The sequence below is a fragment of the Octopus bimaculoides genome, chromosome 25 (genome assembly GCF_046866305.1).
Source record: "Octopus bimaculoides isolate indiv1 chromosome 25, ASM4686630v1, whole genome shotgun sequence".
In the NCBI taxonomy this organism is placed as follows: Eukaryota; Metazoa; Mollusca; class Cephalopoda; order Octopoda; family Octopodidae; genus Octopus; species Octopus bimaculoides.
In genome coordinates this window covers 26,397,743-26,415,871 of record NC_142952.1, presented here as the reverse complement: position 1 = coordinate 26,415,871, position 18,129 = coordinate 26,397,743, and the positions used below count along the sequence as shown (strand labels likewise).

Here is an 18,129-nt window from a genome sequence, read left to right as displayed (position 1 = left end):
ATGTATGTATATATATATATATACATACATACATACATACATGCATACATACATACGTACCTTCGTACGTATGTGTGCGTGTGTTGAAGCATATTTTATTGTGACTGGTGAGAGTCATTCTCTTTTAATGCCTTATTAATTTAACACACTCACCGGCCTAATTTCCACTCATCTACTTATTTATTTTTACTATATATATATATATATATATATATATATATATGATTGACCGTTGACTGAACACTATTCAATTTTTTTTCTCCGTGTTTTTCTCCTTGTCTCCGTATTCTTTCTGTTGAAGAGCGTAGCTCGAAACGTCAAAGACTTTCCGTATTCCCGAGCGTCATACTAATATATACTTTTGTTATTTACACCACCTGTCCTCGTCTGTTGTTATTTTTTGTATATTCTCCCATATATATATATATATATATATATATATATATATATATATATATATATATATATATATATATATATATACAGTGGAGGCGCAATGGCCTAGTGTTTAGGGCACCGGATTCGCGGTCGTACGGTCGCGGTTTATTGAGCTCCACGAGGCTCCGGCAGGGGCTGGTGGCGAACCCTGCTGTACTCTTTCACCACAGCCTTCCCTCACTCTTTCTTCCTGTTTCTGTTGTACCTGTATTTCAAAGGGCCAGCCTTGTCACACTCTGTGTGACGCTGAATCTCCCCGAGAACTACGTGTACCTTTAACTACGTTAAAAGTACACGTGTCTGTGGAGTGCTCTGCCACTTCCACGTTAATTTCACGAGCAGCTTGTTCCGTTGATGGGATCAACTGGAACCCTCGTCGTCGTAACCGACGGAGTGCCACGATATATATATACAATATATATATATATATATATATATATATATATATATATATATATATATATATATATACACACATATGTACTCATACGTATATATGTACATATTTCTGTGTGTTTGTGTGTATACATATGCACATATTGTATGACCTACAGTGTTAGTACTATAGGGCATTTAGTTGTTATAATTGCCTGCAATATTCATAGCACCGCATTATATCTGTCGGGAAACAAAGAAATATAAACACAATGACACGGTAACTGGAAATGCCAAAGAACCGCAGTTTAGATTCCAGTTTGATTCCTAATATATTTCTTTGATATTATGAGACTTACTGGTTATGCTTACTGCTAGAATGCTTATGTATGCGTAAATCTATGTATGTGAATATATATGTACATACATGTGTGTATGTGCGTGTGTGTGTTATGTAATTGTGTCGACCTCAGTGGAATTTGAATTGGTTTACGTTCCGAGTTCAAATTCCGCTGAGGTCGCCTTTGCCTTCCATCCTTTCGGGCTTCTTTCATGATATAAGTACCAGTTGAGTACTGGGGTCGATTCTTCCGAACTTGCTGGCCATGTGTCAACATTTGAAACCATCATCATCATCAACATCATCATTTATTATTATTATTATTATTAGAGTCAAATTAATACCAAAATATTACCAGGTTAGAATTTTTTAAAATAGTACGCACGTATTGCATAAAAAGTAAGCAGCACAAAAGTTAATGAAATTTGCGAAATTGGCGTTTTGCTTCCAAAATATCATCAACATTTGCTTTATGATTGTTGCAGCCAACCATAAGAATTGCTTTCCAGTATTCATCAGTGACCCTCGTTCCATGTATTGACTTCACACACTTCTTTTTTGGAAAAGTTTGTTCCAAAAACTGATGCCATACCTGAGGCAGATTTTTTCAATTTGAAAACTCATCAACAGGTAAAATTCAATGAGTTCTACTTCTCTGTGCTTCTCTTTCAACAAGGTATTAGCTTGCAAGTCAATAAGCTCCAGCTGTAGTTCAGTTGGCATGTTATCAAGATTACAGCCAAAGGGATTCTCAAACAAAAGAATTTCATTCTCAATTCTGTCAAGACCTGAAAATCTTTGAGAAAAATGCTTATTTAAGTCCCGATTAATATTTTTCTGAAACTCGAGGTTAACATGTTCCACATTTACTGTGCAAAACTCTTGATTACACTGAAAATGAGAGAGGTTTCCTCCTTCAAGTTGTGCTTCAAACAATGATAGCTTTCTCCGAAAAGCTGTAATAATTCTGAAGAGATCTCAGACAAGGTTATTCTTTCCTTGCAGTTTTAAATTCAATTCATTCATATGACAAGTGACGTCAACTAAAAATGACAACTTTGATAACCATGATGGATCTGACAGCTGTGGATCAGCTCTATTCTTTTTGGTGAGAAAAAGGTCTATTTCTCTTCGGAACTTATAAAACCGAAACAGAACTTTACCGCAACTGAGCCATCACTCTTCTGTGTAGTAAGGCAAGTCACAGAAATTAGAATTCATTTCTTCAAGGAAAGCCTGGAACTGTCGATGATTAAGCCCATGATTCCGAATAATGTTCACCACAGTTGTAACCGGTTTTAGTACGCAAGAAATATCTGAGTGTTTTCCACAGAGTGCTTGCTGATGTATAATGCAGTGTATAAAAAGGGCTTTCGGAAGTTAAAGCTCCTCCAGCTTGGTCTGGATCCGCCCTACCAAACCCTTCCTCACTCCTGCCATGTTTTTTCCTCCATCGACTGTAACACACCGAAGCTGATTCCACTGAAGGTTATAGTTTTGCAACGTTTTCTGCACCTCTATGAAAATATCTTCTCCAGTTGTTGTTCCATGTATACTGCAAACGAATGCCATTCTTTCTATAATCTCAAAGCTGCAATTAACACCACGAATGAACACAAGAAGTTGTGACATACTAGAGAGATCAGTAGACTCATCCATTGCAAGAGAATACCACAGAAATTTCTTATCTTTCTCTTGTATCTGTAACTGTATATTCTCTCCAAGTTCTTCTATTCTCCGCACAATTGAACTTGATGAAAGGTTGTTACAGCCAAACATGTTAGCTTTTTCAGGATACAAGTTGTTGCTTCCATCATGCACTCTTTTAGAAAGTTTCCGTCAGTAAATGGTTTTCCTCGCTCTGCCAATTTATTCACTATTTTGTAACTTACACGATTGATACATTCATTTTCAACAAACTTTTTCGTAAAGAAATTCCTTTCAGATTCCAAACTACGTTTCATAGATTCAAATTTCTCGGACCGCAACTTTCCAGAATATTTAGAATGTGTTGAGAGATGTTTTGCTTCGTAGTGACGACAAATATTGTACTCTTTCATAACAGCAACACTTTCGTTGCATATCAGGCAACTAGCTTTCTAGTCGTGTGTTTCCTCAACGAAGTACTTTTCTCTCCATTCTTTATTGAAAATGCGACATTCATCATCAACCTTTCTCTTCTTAGTAGCCATAACGATGGTTGAATAAAAAACAAAAGCAGTCTTAAGCCTTGGCGTCAGATATTCTCGTTTTAATTGTAATCACTATTAACTCACTAACCCGAGGCACACACTGTAGTAATTATTATGGCGCGTGAAATACATAGCGTGTGACGTAACTGACTCAGTACACATAGGACGTATAATCTAAGAAGTGTATGAAGCAGTATAAAAGCATGTTTTCTTTTTCCAGCATACGACGGTGGGCCGGACAAATTGACGTCACGGGCCGTAGTTTGGTGACCCATGGTCTATAATATCTGGAGGTGCATTTATCAAAACACATCTTTCGCTTTTTTCTTTTTAACATGTTTCTGTAGTCTTTGAGATATTCTACAGAAACATCAATGAGTTCATTTCAAGGCTTTGCCATTAAAGCAAAACCTCGGCTGACAACTTTGCATTGGGTTGTTGTTGTTGGTGGTGGTGGTAGTGGTGGCATACGGTCAGAGAGAGAAATGGAGAAAGAGATCATGAACAGTGAGACAGGAGAAAAGATAAAGAAAGCCTGAGAGTTTCTGTAGTAATAGATCGTTACAAGAGTGCACAGTAATTTTCTTACAACTTTATAATAATCAAACTACACACATACACACACACATGCAAACATACACACATATAGATATATAAATGTATGTGTGTGTGCATATGTATATATAAAGATAGATAGATAGATAGATAGATAGATAGATATAGACAAATATGTGTGTGTGTATGCACATATACTAATGCATATATGCATGTATACAGTTTTATACGTATACATACACATGTGTGCATGTATGTAAGTGTATTCACCCTCCTGTCTCTCTCTCTCTCTCTCTCTCTCTCTCTCTCTCTATCTCTCTCTCTCTCTCTCTATCTATCTCTCTCTCTCTCTCTTTCTCTCTCACCCGCTAGATATATATTGTATATATATATATATATATATATATATATATATATATATATATATATATATATATATAAATACATGTATATGCATACACAGAGACACACACGCACACTCACGTACATACATACACGCACGCACACACATATTACACATGCATACATGCATACATACATACATATACATGCACACACATGCACAGATACAAATACATTTATAAACTATCGCAGTCATAACGTGAAACGGGTGTTTTAGGCCTCAAATATTGTAAGTTAAAATGGCGTTCCTTGACATTTGCAGTCAATATGCCATTATTATTTATTACTATTATAATCATCATCGTTATTATTATTATTATTATTATTATTATTATTATTATTATTATTATTATTATTATTATGCTGTTGTTGCTCTTATTGTTACAACAGTCATGATACAGAACAATAATCATTGTAAATTGTGAACAGTTATGAAAATAACCAAATGTTTCGTTTGCCTACTGAAGGAGGACGTGTCCTTGTTCGCTCCCCAAAATTTCACTCGCGGGACTCAGAAGCAATGTAATAATAACAATAATAATAATAGTAGTAATAATAATGATGATGACTTATTTTTTTGCCACAAGGGCCCAAGATATGAATGACAATATCAAATGATGAGAAACAATAATAACAATAATAATTATAATTATAATGGTGGGGGGGTGACGGCGGTGGTGGCGGTGGCGGCGGCGGCGGTGGTGGCGGTGGTGGCGGCGGTGGTGGCAGCGGTGGTGGTGGCGGCGGCGATGGAAGCGGTGGAGGCGGTGGAGGCGGCGGCGGTGGAGGCAGCGGCGGTGGTGGAGGCGGCGGCGGTAGTGGAGGCGGCGGTGGTGGAGGCGGCGGCCGCGGTGGAGGCGGCGGCCGCGGTGGAGGCGGCGGTGGAGGCGGCGGTGGAGGCGGCGGTGGAGGCGGCGGTGGAGGCGGCGGTGGAGGCGGCGGTGGAGGAGGCGGTGGAGGCGGCGGTGGAGGCGGCGGTGGAGGCGGCGGCGGCTGTGGAGGCGGCGGTGGCGGTGGAGGCGGCGGCGGCGGTGGCGGTGGAGGTGGTGGAGGCGGCGGTGGTGGAAGCAGCGGCGGTGGAAGCGGTGGAGGCGGTGGAGGCGGCGGTGGTGGAGGCGGCGGTGGTGGAGGCGGCGGTGGTGGAGGCGGCGGTGGAGGCGGCGGCGGTGGTGGAGGCGGCGGCGGCGGTGGAGGCGGCGGTGGAGGCGGCGGTGGAGGCGGCGGTTGTGGAGGCGGCGGCGGTGGAGGTGGCGTCGGTGGTGGAGGCGGCGGTGGCGGTGGAGGCGGCGGCGGCGGTGGAGGCGGCGGCGGCGGCGGCGGCGGCGGTGGAGGCGGTGGAGGCGGCGGAAATAGTAGTGGTGGTTTTCGTGGTGGTTTTCGTGGTGGTGGTGTTGTATCAAAAACTGAACTTAGCTGTATGGCTTTGCCTTTCATCCTTTCGGGGTCGATTCAATAAGTACCAGTTACGCACTGGGGTCGATGTAATTCCCGGAAGCGGAGCTTATCCCTTGGTTCCGTTCTCATAATTGTTTTACTAATCCAATGACAACAATACAAAGTATGTAGCCCTTAAACCGGTTTTTGTGCATTTACAGAGAATACCGAACTGTCTTACACAGGATCTTGTTTTTAGGAATTCCCAATAAGTTATGAATACCCAAATTGTGAAGTCAGTTATGAAATAACATGAAATTAGTTACCTGATAGTAAGAACTCAAATAAAGTAGCCATGGAAAGGGCTTTAATGCATTCCCGGAGTATATAAAATTTAGGAGGAAATGCTAATAAGGCATGTATACTAAAATCGTGTAGCATGTTACGTAATAACAGGCTAATCAGATATGAGATAACAATTCAAAATAAATAACTCTGAAAAGGACTTTTTGCGTTTCCAGAGAATATTACCCTAGTGTTGGTACATTCGTGAATAAATCACGAACCGAAATAAGTGGATCTATTGTTTAGGAAAATACTATTTACTTGTTTAAGGGTTATACGGGATAAATTGCGAAAATAACTGTAACAGTTCAAATACTAAGAAATAAGTATGCTCAATTTGATTTATACCAAATAATTTAGGAAATGAATAGGTTATTTCTCTTGGCTATATATAAGGATCCTTTCCAGGGGTGAATGGTTTATTTCCCTTAGCTTTTAAAATTAAATGTATTAGATATGTATATAAGGATCCCTTCCAGGGGCCCTATTATCGATTTTTTTCGACAATCTGAGTATGCCATGAGGTTTCCAGGCATGAGTTCTACTCACGTGTCAAGTTTCATCAAAATCGATAAAACGATGTAAGAGGAGTTAGCTAACAACTCCACAAATACACCCACAGACAGAATTTCCCATATATGTAGTATTTATATATATATATATATATATATATATATATATATATATATATATATGCATGTACGTATGAATATATGTATCCAAATACGTTTGCATGTCTTTTCATATATATATGTCTATATGGATGTTTGAATGTATGTATATAAATATATATATATATATTTGTATGTATATATATATATATGTATGCATACATATATGTATGCATATATATATATATATATATATATATATATATATATATATATATATATATATATATATTAAATACATATATATAGACGATGTTGGAAGTGCGACTTGGGTGAGTTAGAAATTGGGGGTGGGGAAGGGGATGCAGACGCAAATAAAGTGTGTTAATTGGTGTTATTATCGATATTTTCTGAAATGAGACCAAATTCCAAATTTGAGACCAGCAACATATTTCTATATGCGTCGTTGATTTTGTTATTGTTGTTGATATTATTGTATTCGGTCTGTCTGAATTGCTGGGTCTCTCTCTTTCTTTCTTTCCTTCTTTCTTTCTTTCTCTCTCCCTCTCTCTCTATCTATCTATCTCTCGCTCTCTGTTCCTGAGCATATATCCATACATTCATGTATATATATATATATATATATATATATATATATATATATATATATATATATACATACACAAACATAACACATATATGTGAATATATATATATATATATATATATATATATATATATATATATATATATATATATATATATATATATATATATATATATGAATATGTGTAGCATATAACAAGTAAATTAGCTATTTAGAAAATCTGTATAAGAGATGAAAATAGCCACCATACTAAGAAGTAATGTTTATCGCCACTGTTTCGTACGAATCGACGTTACTACCATTTTTCATCCCTAAAAGGACACCTCCTTCAGCTGGTTATCGATGCAATCTGCCCCCGATATAATATTGCAATCAGGTGAGCGAACCTATAACATCTTCTAGCGACTTGGCAGGATCACTAGACCGGCCGGTTTCGGACTATTTTGGCACATCCTCTGTCCTGGACACCTGTCCGTTAGAGATAACAGTAGTTCGCTCCAGCTCGCAAAATATAAAATAAGTGTAAGTGAGAATCAGTCACTGATGTTGCAACAAGCATAATAGCTAGTTAGAAAATCTCTATAAGAGATGAAGGTAGTCACTGTACTGAGGAGTACGGCTACTTTTCTTCTTCACTAAAAGCAATAATAAATGAGAACCAAAACACTGAAAGGCGGTACTCAGGCTCTGGCTGAAACCAATAGAAGAGTAAAAGAGGAAAAGAGTGTGTGGGGGTGGAGGCACATACCCAAGTGGTTAGAGCAGTGGGCTCGCGGTTGAGAGATCATGGTTTCGAATATGTGTGTACATGTGTGTGGAGCGAGCTACTGCTATCTCTGGCGGACAGGTGTCCACCACTGAAGATGGGTAACAATAGCCCGAAACCGGACGGCCTGGTGGTCTTGTGTCAATTTACCTGTTTATTTCTTAACTAAGAGGACAATAATAACAACATACGAACACATGCGACATATTATGTCATATCAATAATTAAAAAGGATATCTAGTGACCGAAAATGGGACATTGACAGCTGTTTCAGTCTATCGGTGACATGCCTCATTCTATCTATATAACTCCATATCCCTTAGTGGGTTGGATTCACAACCCCTAACTTTCTTGGATATATATATATATATATATATATATATATATATATATACCCAAAATTATAATTTTAAATAACTGTTACCTTTGATGGTTTTTATTGCCATGCTGGCCACTTGATAAAATCGATATTCAAATATCGATCTTATCCTTATACATATATATATATATATAACGAATTAAATAACTAACAAGGGAATAAGAAGCTGTGTAATGAACTTCATTAGCTTACAGATGTTTCTGCTAGAAAGTACTTTGACGCTGCACTCGTTTGAATGTATGCACCTACATACATATATCTCTGCGTGTGCGCACGTGTGCATGCTCTTTTCTGCTTTTGATTATTTAAATTCTTCCTTTGAAGAAGGAGCTAGTTTCTAAAAGCTCCGTCATTGGAATGTAGATAACGAAAACAATGTCACATTTTAAGCCTGAGAAAAGTCTTACATTGTTTTATGTTTTGCTTACAGGTTGTATTGCAATGTGCGAACCAATTGCGTGATTTCTTTTTCTGAAATATCTAACATTTACTTTCAAAACCAAGTGCGCCTTTTATTATTGGTATAAATGTAAATTTAATCCGGATATAGAAGTTGGAGGTTTCAAAGCAGTTGTCTCTAGTTATCTTCTTTCTCTTAGATTTTCAAAGAGATATTCGAATCGACAGGACAGCTGAATCTATGACGATGTGTACTTTTTCTTGTCCGGCTCAAACAACAATATCCGTCCTGTTATGCTTACATTTAACACATGTCTGTGATTCGCAATGATCCGGCAAGAGACTGCTAGCTATATGCAATGATAAATCATTTTTTCACTCTGTGGTTTTTGTAAATCCAGTCCAAGAACGATATCACTGCAGAGATGAATAGTGCTTACTTCTCAGTCAAATGTCAACAGTACGGTGAGCTATCAACTTAGCATTTAGATCAGAAAGTGCTATTCAGATCTCCTACATAGTTGTATTTTTGTAATTAAATAGACGCAGACGTGACTGTGTGGTAAGAAGCTTGCTTCCCAAACAAATGGTTCCAGGTTTAGTCCCACTGCGTGACACCTTGGTCAAGTATCTATAAAAGCTTTCACTTTTATATCAATAACTATGGAAGACTGGTGGGAATATTATCAGCATGAACTTCAAAGGCTATGTTGCTATTTAGTTGAATAATTTAGGAGTGAGTTATAGGTTTACTTATTGAATTAATTTACCGATAGCGTTTTTGTTCATAGGGTAAATGTGTTTCTTTGTCGTAGTTTAATTAATAATGTTAGTGTTTAATCCTAAGATCGAATGTATGTAGTGATATCTAAGGTGTGTTTGTTCCCAAGCAACATTTATTTTAGCGTTGTTGACACCGCCGGATTGAATGGTACTGCTTCAGGTGTCGAAACCATAGTGATATCCGTGGGGCAGCTGTTGATGGAGGTATGTTGGGTCGTTGGTATGGCTGGTATGGTATGTTGAGATAGTTTTATAACGGCGGCGTTTGTGATGGCGGTGGCGGCGGCGGCGTTTGTGATGGCGGCGGCGGTGACAATGACGGTGATGAAAAATGATGACGATGACGATCGCCTCGACCAAGGCAACGACGACGATGCTGATCCTCATCATTGCCATGATACGGCAGACGATCAAAGAGAAAGAGGTGATGGAAGATGAGTGGGAAGAAGGAAGAGGAGGAAGAGGATGAACAACGAGGGAGAACGACAAAGAGATGACGGTTAAGTCTTGGCGACGAGCGATCGAGACAGTAATGGGGCTATGCTTTGTTTTGTTTCGATTTTCGTTTTGTTTTGCGTTTTTTTTTTGTTTTGTTTTGCTTTTTACTGTTGTTGTTTTTTGCTTGTTCTTTTTCTTTTATTTTTCTTTCTCTTTTGTCTTTCTTTCATTTTTTTTCTTTCTGGAAACGAAAAGCACCGAGAGGCATTTCATTTCCACAGAGTTACCGTTAAAATGTCCTTCTGAAGGCTCATGGCTGGCGACAGCTTGACATTTCTGCAGAATGCAGTGAACAGGAAGTCTGTTGTTCCTTTCAAAGAAATCTGACATACGATTTACTGGTATAACAACAACAACAGCAGCAGCAACAACAACAACAACAACAACAATGATTATAATCCTTTCTACAACTGATCCTTTCTACTATAGGCACAAGGCCTGAAATTTTAGGGGAAGGAGCCAGTCAATTACATCGACCTCAGTACTTAAATTATCGGCCCAGAATGAATGAAAGGCAGAGTCGACCCCAGAATGTAAATTTTTAAACCAACCAACCACCCACCCAACCTCTCTCCGCCCCAAAACTTTTTTTTTTTTTTTTTTTTCAATCTATGTGGAAAAGTACGGGGATTTTAACAACAATATCAAAACAACAATTTCTACAGTTTTGCCAAATGAACACAGAAATGAACATACTTGCTTTAATGAAATCTCCACACTTAAACAATACATTAAAAATCGAAAATGAAACGACAATATCAAATATACGATCTACAATTTATACATATGCAGGGCAGTGTAATGCCAAAAATGATAAAACGCATTTGTTCCAAATCGCTCAGGCCACATAAATTCAGGTCAATTGTCTATTTGTGGGTCCATTCATTCCTTTTGATTTGGCTTAAGCATTTGCCCACATGCCTTCTTCTGAGTTTGTATGGCAACCAGTTATGGTCTCGACGAAATTATTAGAATAGTCGACACTGCAATGCTTGAAATATATATATTTCTTTATTGCCCACAAGGGGCTAAACATAGAGGGGACAAACAAGGGATTAAGACCCCAGTGCGTAACTGGTACTTATTTAATCGACCCCAAAAGGATGAAAGACAAAGTCGACCTCGGCGGAATTTGATCTCAGAACGTAACGGCAGACGAAGTAGAGCTAAGCATTTCGTCTGGCGCGCTAACGTTTCTGCCAGCTCCTCATCTTAAGACTCAGAAAGTATTGAGTCCCTCTTAAGAAGTTATTAACCTCTCAAGAACGATCTTCAATGGATTTCTCACATTCGTTGAAGGCGGAGTAACGAACGATTAAGAAAATCCTGCTTCACGCTCAGGACCCAATACGATCTCACATGTTCTGCTGTGGAAACCAACTACCCTCTAGACATAAATGTGGTTAGAAGAAGACAAGAGAAAGAGGACATTTGTGGACCATTGATAAGGAGTTTGAAAATTCAGTACCCAATATACACTTTCAGTTTCATTATTATTTGAACAACAGGATGTGTATCGACCAGTCTGGAGCAAGTCTGACTGAACTTGGGGTCTTGAAGGAAGAAGACAAAGTCTTAATTCATACGCTACAAGTGGTTACGATATCTGGGACTAAAAATATCAGAAAACCATTTTTAAAGATTTAAAAGATGATGAACAAAACAAGATGGTTTCCTTCACAAGCTTGCTAGCAAGTGACAGGTCAAAATTTACTCAAAATTAAAAAGAGAAAGAGAAGAACATACACACACACACACACATGATGGCCTCTCGTCGAGGACATCGTATGACTGTTCAGTTTTTTGCTGAACGACTTGCACAAACGATTTGTTTATAGTGATAAAATGTATGTTCTGTACATTAGCTCACTCCCTCCATCAAATCGATATTACCTGTACAGGTGCACAAGTTTGCCACCCGTCAGATATCGAAGTGGTCGCAGAGCAACGAGAAATGAAGTGTTTTGCTCAAGAACACAATGCACCACTCGCTCCGAGAATCGAACCTGTGAAAAGCGACCGTAAACGCAGCACCTAAACCACTAACTCACGCGCCTAGGCCATGAGACATATACATACATATACATATGTACTTTGTACTTACATGTGCATATACACGCGCGCGAGCATGCACATACACACACATATTCATATGCACAAACACAAGATGGGCTTTCGCACCGTTTCCATTTTCCAACTTCCATCCACAATGCATCGATCAATAAGTTTTCAAAGAATATAACCGTATACAACTGTAAAATATCAAAAACTGGTAGAAATCTCACCGTGCTCCAGCATGGCCGCAGTCAAATTACTGAAACAAGTAAAAAAAAAAAGAGTAATGCTAGGCATGGAAATGGAACCAGCAGAAAATATAAGAAAAGGCTTAGAATTCCATATGGAACTAAAGACAATTTTTTTATCGATTCCACTTTGGTTCTGATTTTAAGAAAGACAGCAAAGTGAAATGAAGATATGCAATGGATTACATATATTGTGTAATATATGATTACAATGGATTACATATATTGGTGACTGTGGCAGCATTAAGACCGCGAGGTAATATTTATCCCCGCTTAAACGTGGATGTTCTGTTACGACAAACTTTATTGTGGTAGTTACCATGGATTACTTTGTCCGTGAGTGTGAAGTCTGCTACTGGTTGATCCATTCTTGGATTCCATTTGTAGTTGATTGATTTGAGAAATAATACGAATAAAAACGAAGAAGGGAGTATAAAGATTTGATTAGAATCGAAATAATAAAATTTGCATCAGATTTTTGTCGAACGACGGAAATTTTGACACCGTGGTACAAATGAAAGTAGCCTCCCTTGAAATAAAAATATTTAAGAAGTTATGTCCCTTGTTATTAGTTTATTAATCTCGATTCCAACGAACCAATTTACAGTAGTATAACTAAATTTTTTCCATTATGCATTTGAATCTTTGGGTAATAAAGAAATAAGAAACGTTAGCATGCCGGGCGAAATGCTTAGTGGTATTTCGTCTGTCTTTATGTTCTGAGTTCAAATTCCACCGAGGTCGACTTTGCCTTCCATCCTTTCGGAGTCGATAAATTAAGTACCAGTTGCGTACCGGGATCGATCTAATCGACTGGCCCCCCCTCCCCAAAAATTTCGGGCCTTGTGTCCAGAGTAGAAAAGAATACATAGAAGAAGGCGACGAAATCTGTTGCAACTTTCAGTAAACAAACTTTTACTCTTTTCTTTGGGCTTTGCAAAAAGCAAATTCTGTTACCACGGACGACAAATGTTGAAAGAGTTTGGATATTATTGTTCTTGGTGTAATTTTAATAATATTCAAAAAGTCATTGTGTTACAGTCGTCGAGAGATCATTATGTTGATGTCAGCTCGGTTCAGCGGCTGCTCGCGTCTGTTCACCGTTCGTCTCTCCGCTACGGCTCAGCGGCTGCTCGCGTCTGTTCACCGTTCGTCTCTCCGCTACGGCTCAGCGGCTGCTCGCGTCTGTTCACTGTTCGTCTCTCCGCTACGGCTCAGCGGCTGCTCGCGTCTGTTCACCGTTCGTCTCTCCGCTACGGTTCAGCGGCTGCTCGCGTCTGTTCACCGTTCGTCTCTCCGCTACGGCTCAGCGGCTGCTCGCGTCTGTTCACCGTTCGTCTCTCCGCTACGGCTCAGCGGCTGCTCGCGTCTGTTCACCGTTCGTCTCTCCGCTACGGTTCAGCGGCTGCTCGCGTCTGTTCACCGTTCGTCTCTCCGCTACGGCTCAGCGGCTGCTCGCGTCTGTTCACCGTTCGTCTCTCCGCTACGGTTCAGCGGCTGCTCGCGTCTGTTCACCGTTCGTCTCTCCGCTACGGTTCAGCGGCTGCTCGCGTCTGTTCACCGTTCGTCTCTCCGCTACATCCCAAAGCTCTGTCTGGTAGTCGCTGTGTGCAGCTTTTATTCTGATTGACGGGCTCAGAAAGGAGCCCATCAAAAGCTGAAATTGTCGCTGGAGCCTATTCCACATGAAGTCGTGATTGATCAAATTATATTGATCGCGTGGGTATTATTCTAACGAATAGCGACATCGTGTGATTACTAAATATTCCCATTATAGCCCAATATTACATGTTTTACTAGGCCAAACATCTTTGTCGTTGTTGTTGCATTCGTACGCCGAAATTCGGACGCATCTAGCGATTCCTTGAGTCATATAAGTGATCAAATACGTTAATCATCCGCTGTTAAGTGTCCCTCATCTGTGTTTTTGCATGTGACGTTGCTCACTGAGTTCTTGGTTCAAAGATTCAACTCTCAAATGGCCGACTCCATCTAGATTCAAATAAGCGTTGTACTCTGGTAAAACCTCGCCATAAGCCAACGGCGATAGAAATGTAAAATTTATTCACTGCGCAAGCTACGGTCACACACAAAAAAAAAATACTCGTTCGATTACATTGTTAGAGTTACATATTGCACAATTCCTATGACTGGTACACCGACTCTATTGACAAATATACTAGTGCCAGTTTTTCCTGATTTATGGATTCTTAAACAACTCTGTGTGTGTGTGTGTGTGGTGGCCTTCCGTCGGTTACGACGCCGAGGGTTCCAGTTGATCCGGTCAACGGAACAGCCGGCTCGTGAAATTAACGTGCAAGTGGCTGAGCACTCCACAGACACGTGTACCTTTAACGTAGTTCTTCGGTGAGATTCAGCGTGTCACAGAATGTGATAAGGCTGGCCCTTTGAAATACAGGTACAAGAGAAAGAGTGAGGGAAAGTTGTGGTGAAGGAGTACAGCAGAAGCCTCGTGGAGCTTTAGGGCCGACCAAAGCCTTGTGATTGGATTTGGTAGACGGAAACTGAAAGAAGCCCGTCGTATATATGTATCTATTTGTATATGTATGTGTGTCTGTGTCACCCCAACATCGCTTGACAACCGATGCTGGTGTGTTTACGTACCCGTAACTTAGCGGTTCTGCGAAAGAGACCGATAGAATAAGTACTAGGCATCCAAAGAATAAGTCCTGGGGTTGATTTGCTCGACTAAAGGCGGTGCTACAGCATGGCCACAGTCAAATGACTGAAACAAGTAAAAGAGTATATATATATATATATATATACGACGGGTTTCTTTCAGTTTCCGTCTACCAAATCCACTCGCAAGGCTTTGTCGGCTATAGCAGAAGACACTCGCCTAAGGTGCCACGCAGTGGGACTGAACCCGGAACTGCGTTGTTGGCAAGCAAGCTTCTTACCAAACAGCCACCCCTGCGCCTCATTGTATGTTACTCACAATATAACTTCTGTTTAAAGTTCACACACACACACTTTCTTTCCTCTCCCTCCTCGTCTCCCGCCTCTCTATCACTTTCTCACCTTCTTTCTCTCTTTTCTTCCTCCACTTTAAATTAATTTACTTCCTCTTTATCCCCCACCCTCCCTACCTCCTCCCTACACAATCACTTCAATTTTTTTACATTTAAGTATTTCAGTCATCGTTTTAATTTTACACTTCCTCTTTCTCCTCTCTTTCGCCAGATTCCTATTTTGGGGACACCCCCGCCTCTCTCCCCATGGCTATGTGGTAAGAAGCTCGCTTTCTTACCACTTGGTTCCGCGATCGGTCCCACTACAGCTCCTGGTCGACCAAAGCCATGAGAGTAAATTTGGTAGACGGAAACTAAAGGAAGTCCGTCGTATATATATATATACATAGATACATACATACATACATACATACATATATATACGTGTGTGTGTGTGTGTGTGTGTGTGTGTGTGTGATCCTTTCTACTCTAGGCACAAGGCCCGAAATTTTCTGGCAGGTGGGTAATCGATTACATCGACCCCAGTACTCAACTGGTACTTAATTTATCGACCCCGAAAGTATGAAAGGCAAAGTCGACCTCGGCGGAATTTGAACTATATATATAGGGCATAGATAGTGTGTCAACAGCCAGCTGGAGGACATGACTTCCTGGGGCTACAAGCTACGGTAACATCCACCCTTAAAGGTTAGCCACATTTAGGTGGCAAATATACTTCACGATGTCGTGTGGCTATTGTTTATACCTCGCTCAGAGGTGTGTGTGTGTGTGTGTGTGTGTGTGTGTGTGTGTGTGTGTGTGTGTGTGTGGAGGAACAATGGCCCAGTGGTTAGGGCGGCGGACTCGTGGTAATAGGATCGCGGTTTCGATTCCCAGACCGGACGTTGTGAGTGTTTATTGAGCGAAAACACCTAAAAGCTCCACGAGGCTCCGGCAGGGGATGGTGGCGAACCCTGCTCTACTCTTTCACCACAACTTTCTCTCACTCTTACTTCCTGTTTCTGTTGTGCCTGTAATATTCAAAGAGTCAGCCTTGTCACACTGTGTCACGATGAATATCCCCGAGAACTACGTTAAGGGTACACGTGTCTGTGGAGTGCTCAGCCACTTGCACGTTAATTTCATGAGCAGGCTGTTCCGTTGATCAGATCAACTGGAACCCTCGACGTCGTAAGCAACGGAGTGCCAACAACAGCAATATATATATATATATATATATATATATATATACACACATACATACGCACACACACGTTCTGTTATCACACACACACTCGCAGACTCGCGCGCACGCACAGATATTCATCTCCCTTTTTCACTCTCCTGTCTTAGAAAGAACTTTTCCCCCACCACCTCCTCTTCCGGTCTTTTCACAATGTAACCTCGTGGGCATCGGTACCATTTTCCTCTTCCTCCGTTTTTCCATTCTCCGAACTTTCCATCTTTCCGACGAAGGGCTACGCCCGAAACGTCATACACTCTCTCTTTCCTTTTCCGAGCGTCTAATAACACTATCCGTATCACGTCCTCACTTTGTTGTTTTTTTGTTATTGTTTTTTTTTTAACTATATATATATATATATATATATATATATATATATATATATATATATATATATATATAAGAGAGGCGGTGGTGTTCCCAAAATAGGAATCCGGCGAAAGAGAGGAGAATGGGGAAGTGTAAAATTAAAACGATGACTGAAATACTTAAAAACACCTACTAGGACCCCCATCTGCCTCAGGACAATACCCCCTGGGATAAAAACCCCTTAGTTAAAGTGCGAAAGCGAACGAAACCCCCTCGGTTATACTTTTTGGTTATTTTTCCACCTTTTATTTTCTAAAATTTATTTTAATTGTTTCACTCATCGGCCTGTGGCCATGCTGGGGCACCACCTTGAAAAATCAGCATTTTAAAATATATATTTAAAGTCTTTTGTTTTTTTTCTCTCAACACTTACAGATTAAGTTGACCTTTTGTTGAGAATAAGTTGACCTTTTGAACTTTCTCCGACTGTTGAAGGTCTTACAGAATTATGGTGCCAATTCTAGTCATTCAAATGCACTTCTTATCGTTTGTATCTTTCTACACATTTCTTGAAGTAAATGCTTTCTCTTTTGATAGAATTCAGACAATATGTACATTGACTAGTAAAGAGTCTTGTGTTCTGTTATTCTATTCTACTTATTTATTTTTGATTGTATATAATCTTGTTTACTTAAAAATATGAATTTTGGAAAATAAAAGTTTTTTTTTTACAATCGCGATTTCCGTTTTTGTTTACGTGAAATTATAAAAACAAATTCAAGTAATTTGGCTGTTATTTCTAGCATTCGGAGAGACCTTCCAGGCTTAACTTCATGCGTTGGTTGAAAACCACCTAAAAAAATTCTTGAGTTGGCTAAATATTCTTCAATGCGGTGCCCCAGCATGGCCGCAGTCTAATGATTTAACAAGTACGAAGGAAAAACAATGAAATCTATCACAAAGGCCAGGCTTTAAAAAAATTCTGGGGTGGATCTTTGTGCAAATTAAATATTTAAAAGCTGCGAACAAACCAACAGAAGTTGCTAGAAATAACAGTTAAAACATTGTTTTAAAACACATTTATTAGTTTTAAAAAATTCAAGAACGAAAGTTTGCAATACACACTAGGATTTTATAAAATAAATTACCTTTCTTGTATCTCCTCCACATAAATTCACAAAGATAAGAATCAACCATGGAATGGTGTATCCCACACCGGCGTTTGTTTCCTATGGAAA

The 18,129-nt window shown here is 39.7% G+C and overlaps 1 protein-coding gene and 1 pseudogene across 1 annotated transcript in view; both read right to left on the bottom strand.

Annotated features, from left to right (window-relative positions):
- Positions 1-18,129, bottom strand: part of LOC149131138 (neuronal acetylcholine receptor subunit alpha-6-like) — a 104,650-nt gene extending 86,521 nt beyond the window's left edge. Inside the window, exons 1-2 of the mRNA XM_089341895.1 lie at positions 18,040-18,129; positions 12,350-12,378 (exon numbers count right to left, since the gene is read on the bottom strand). The gene's annotated coding sequence lies outside the window, so the exon portion shown is untranslated. The remainder of the gene's footprint in view (positions 1-12,349; positions 12,379-18,039) is intronic.
- Positions 11,284-11,425, bottom strand: LOC128250733 (small nucleolar RNA U3; annotated as a pseudogene).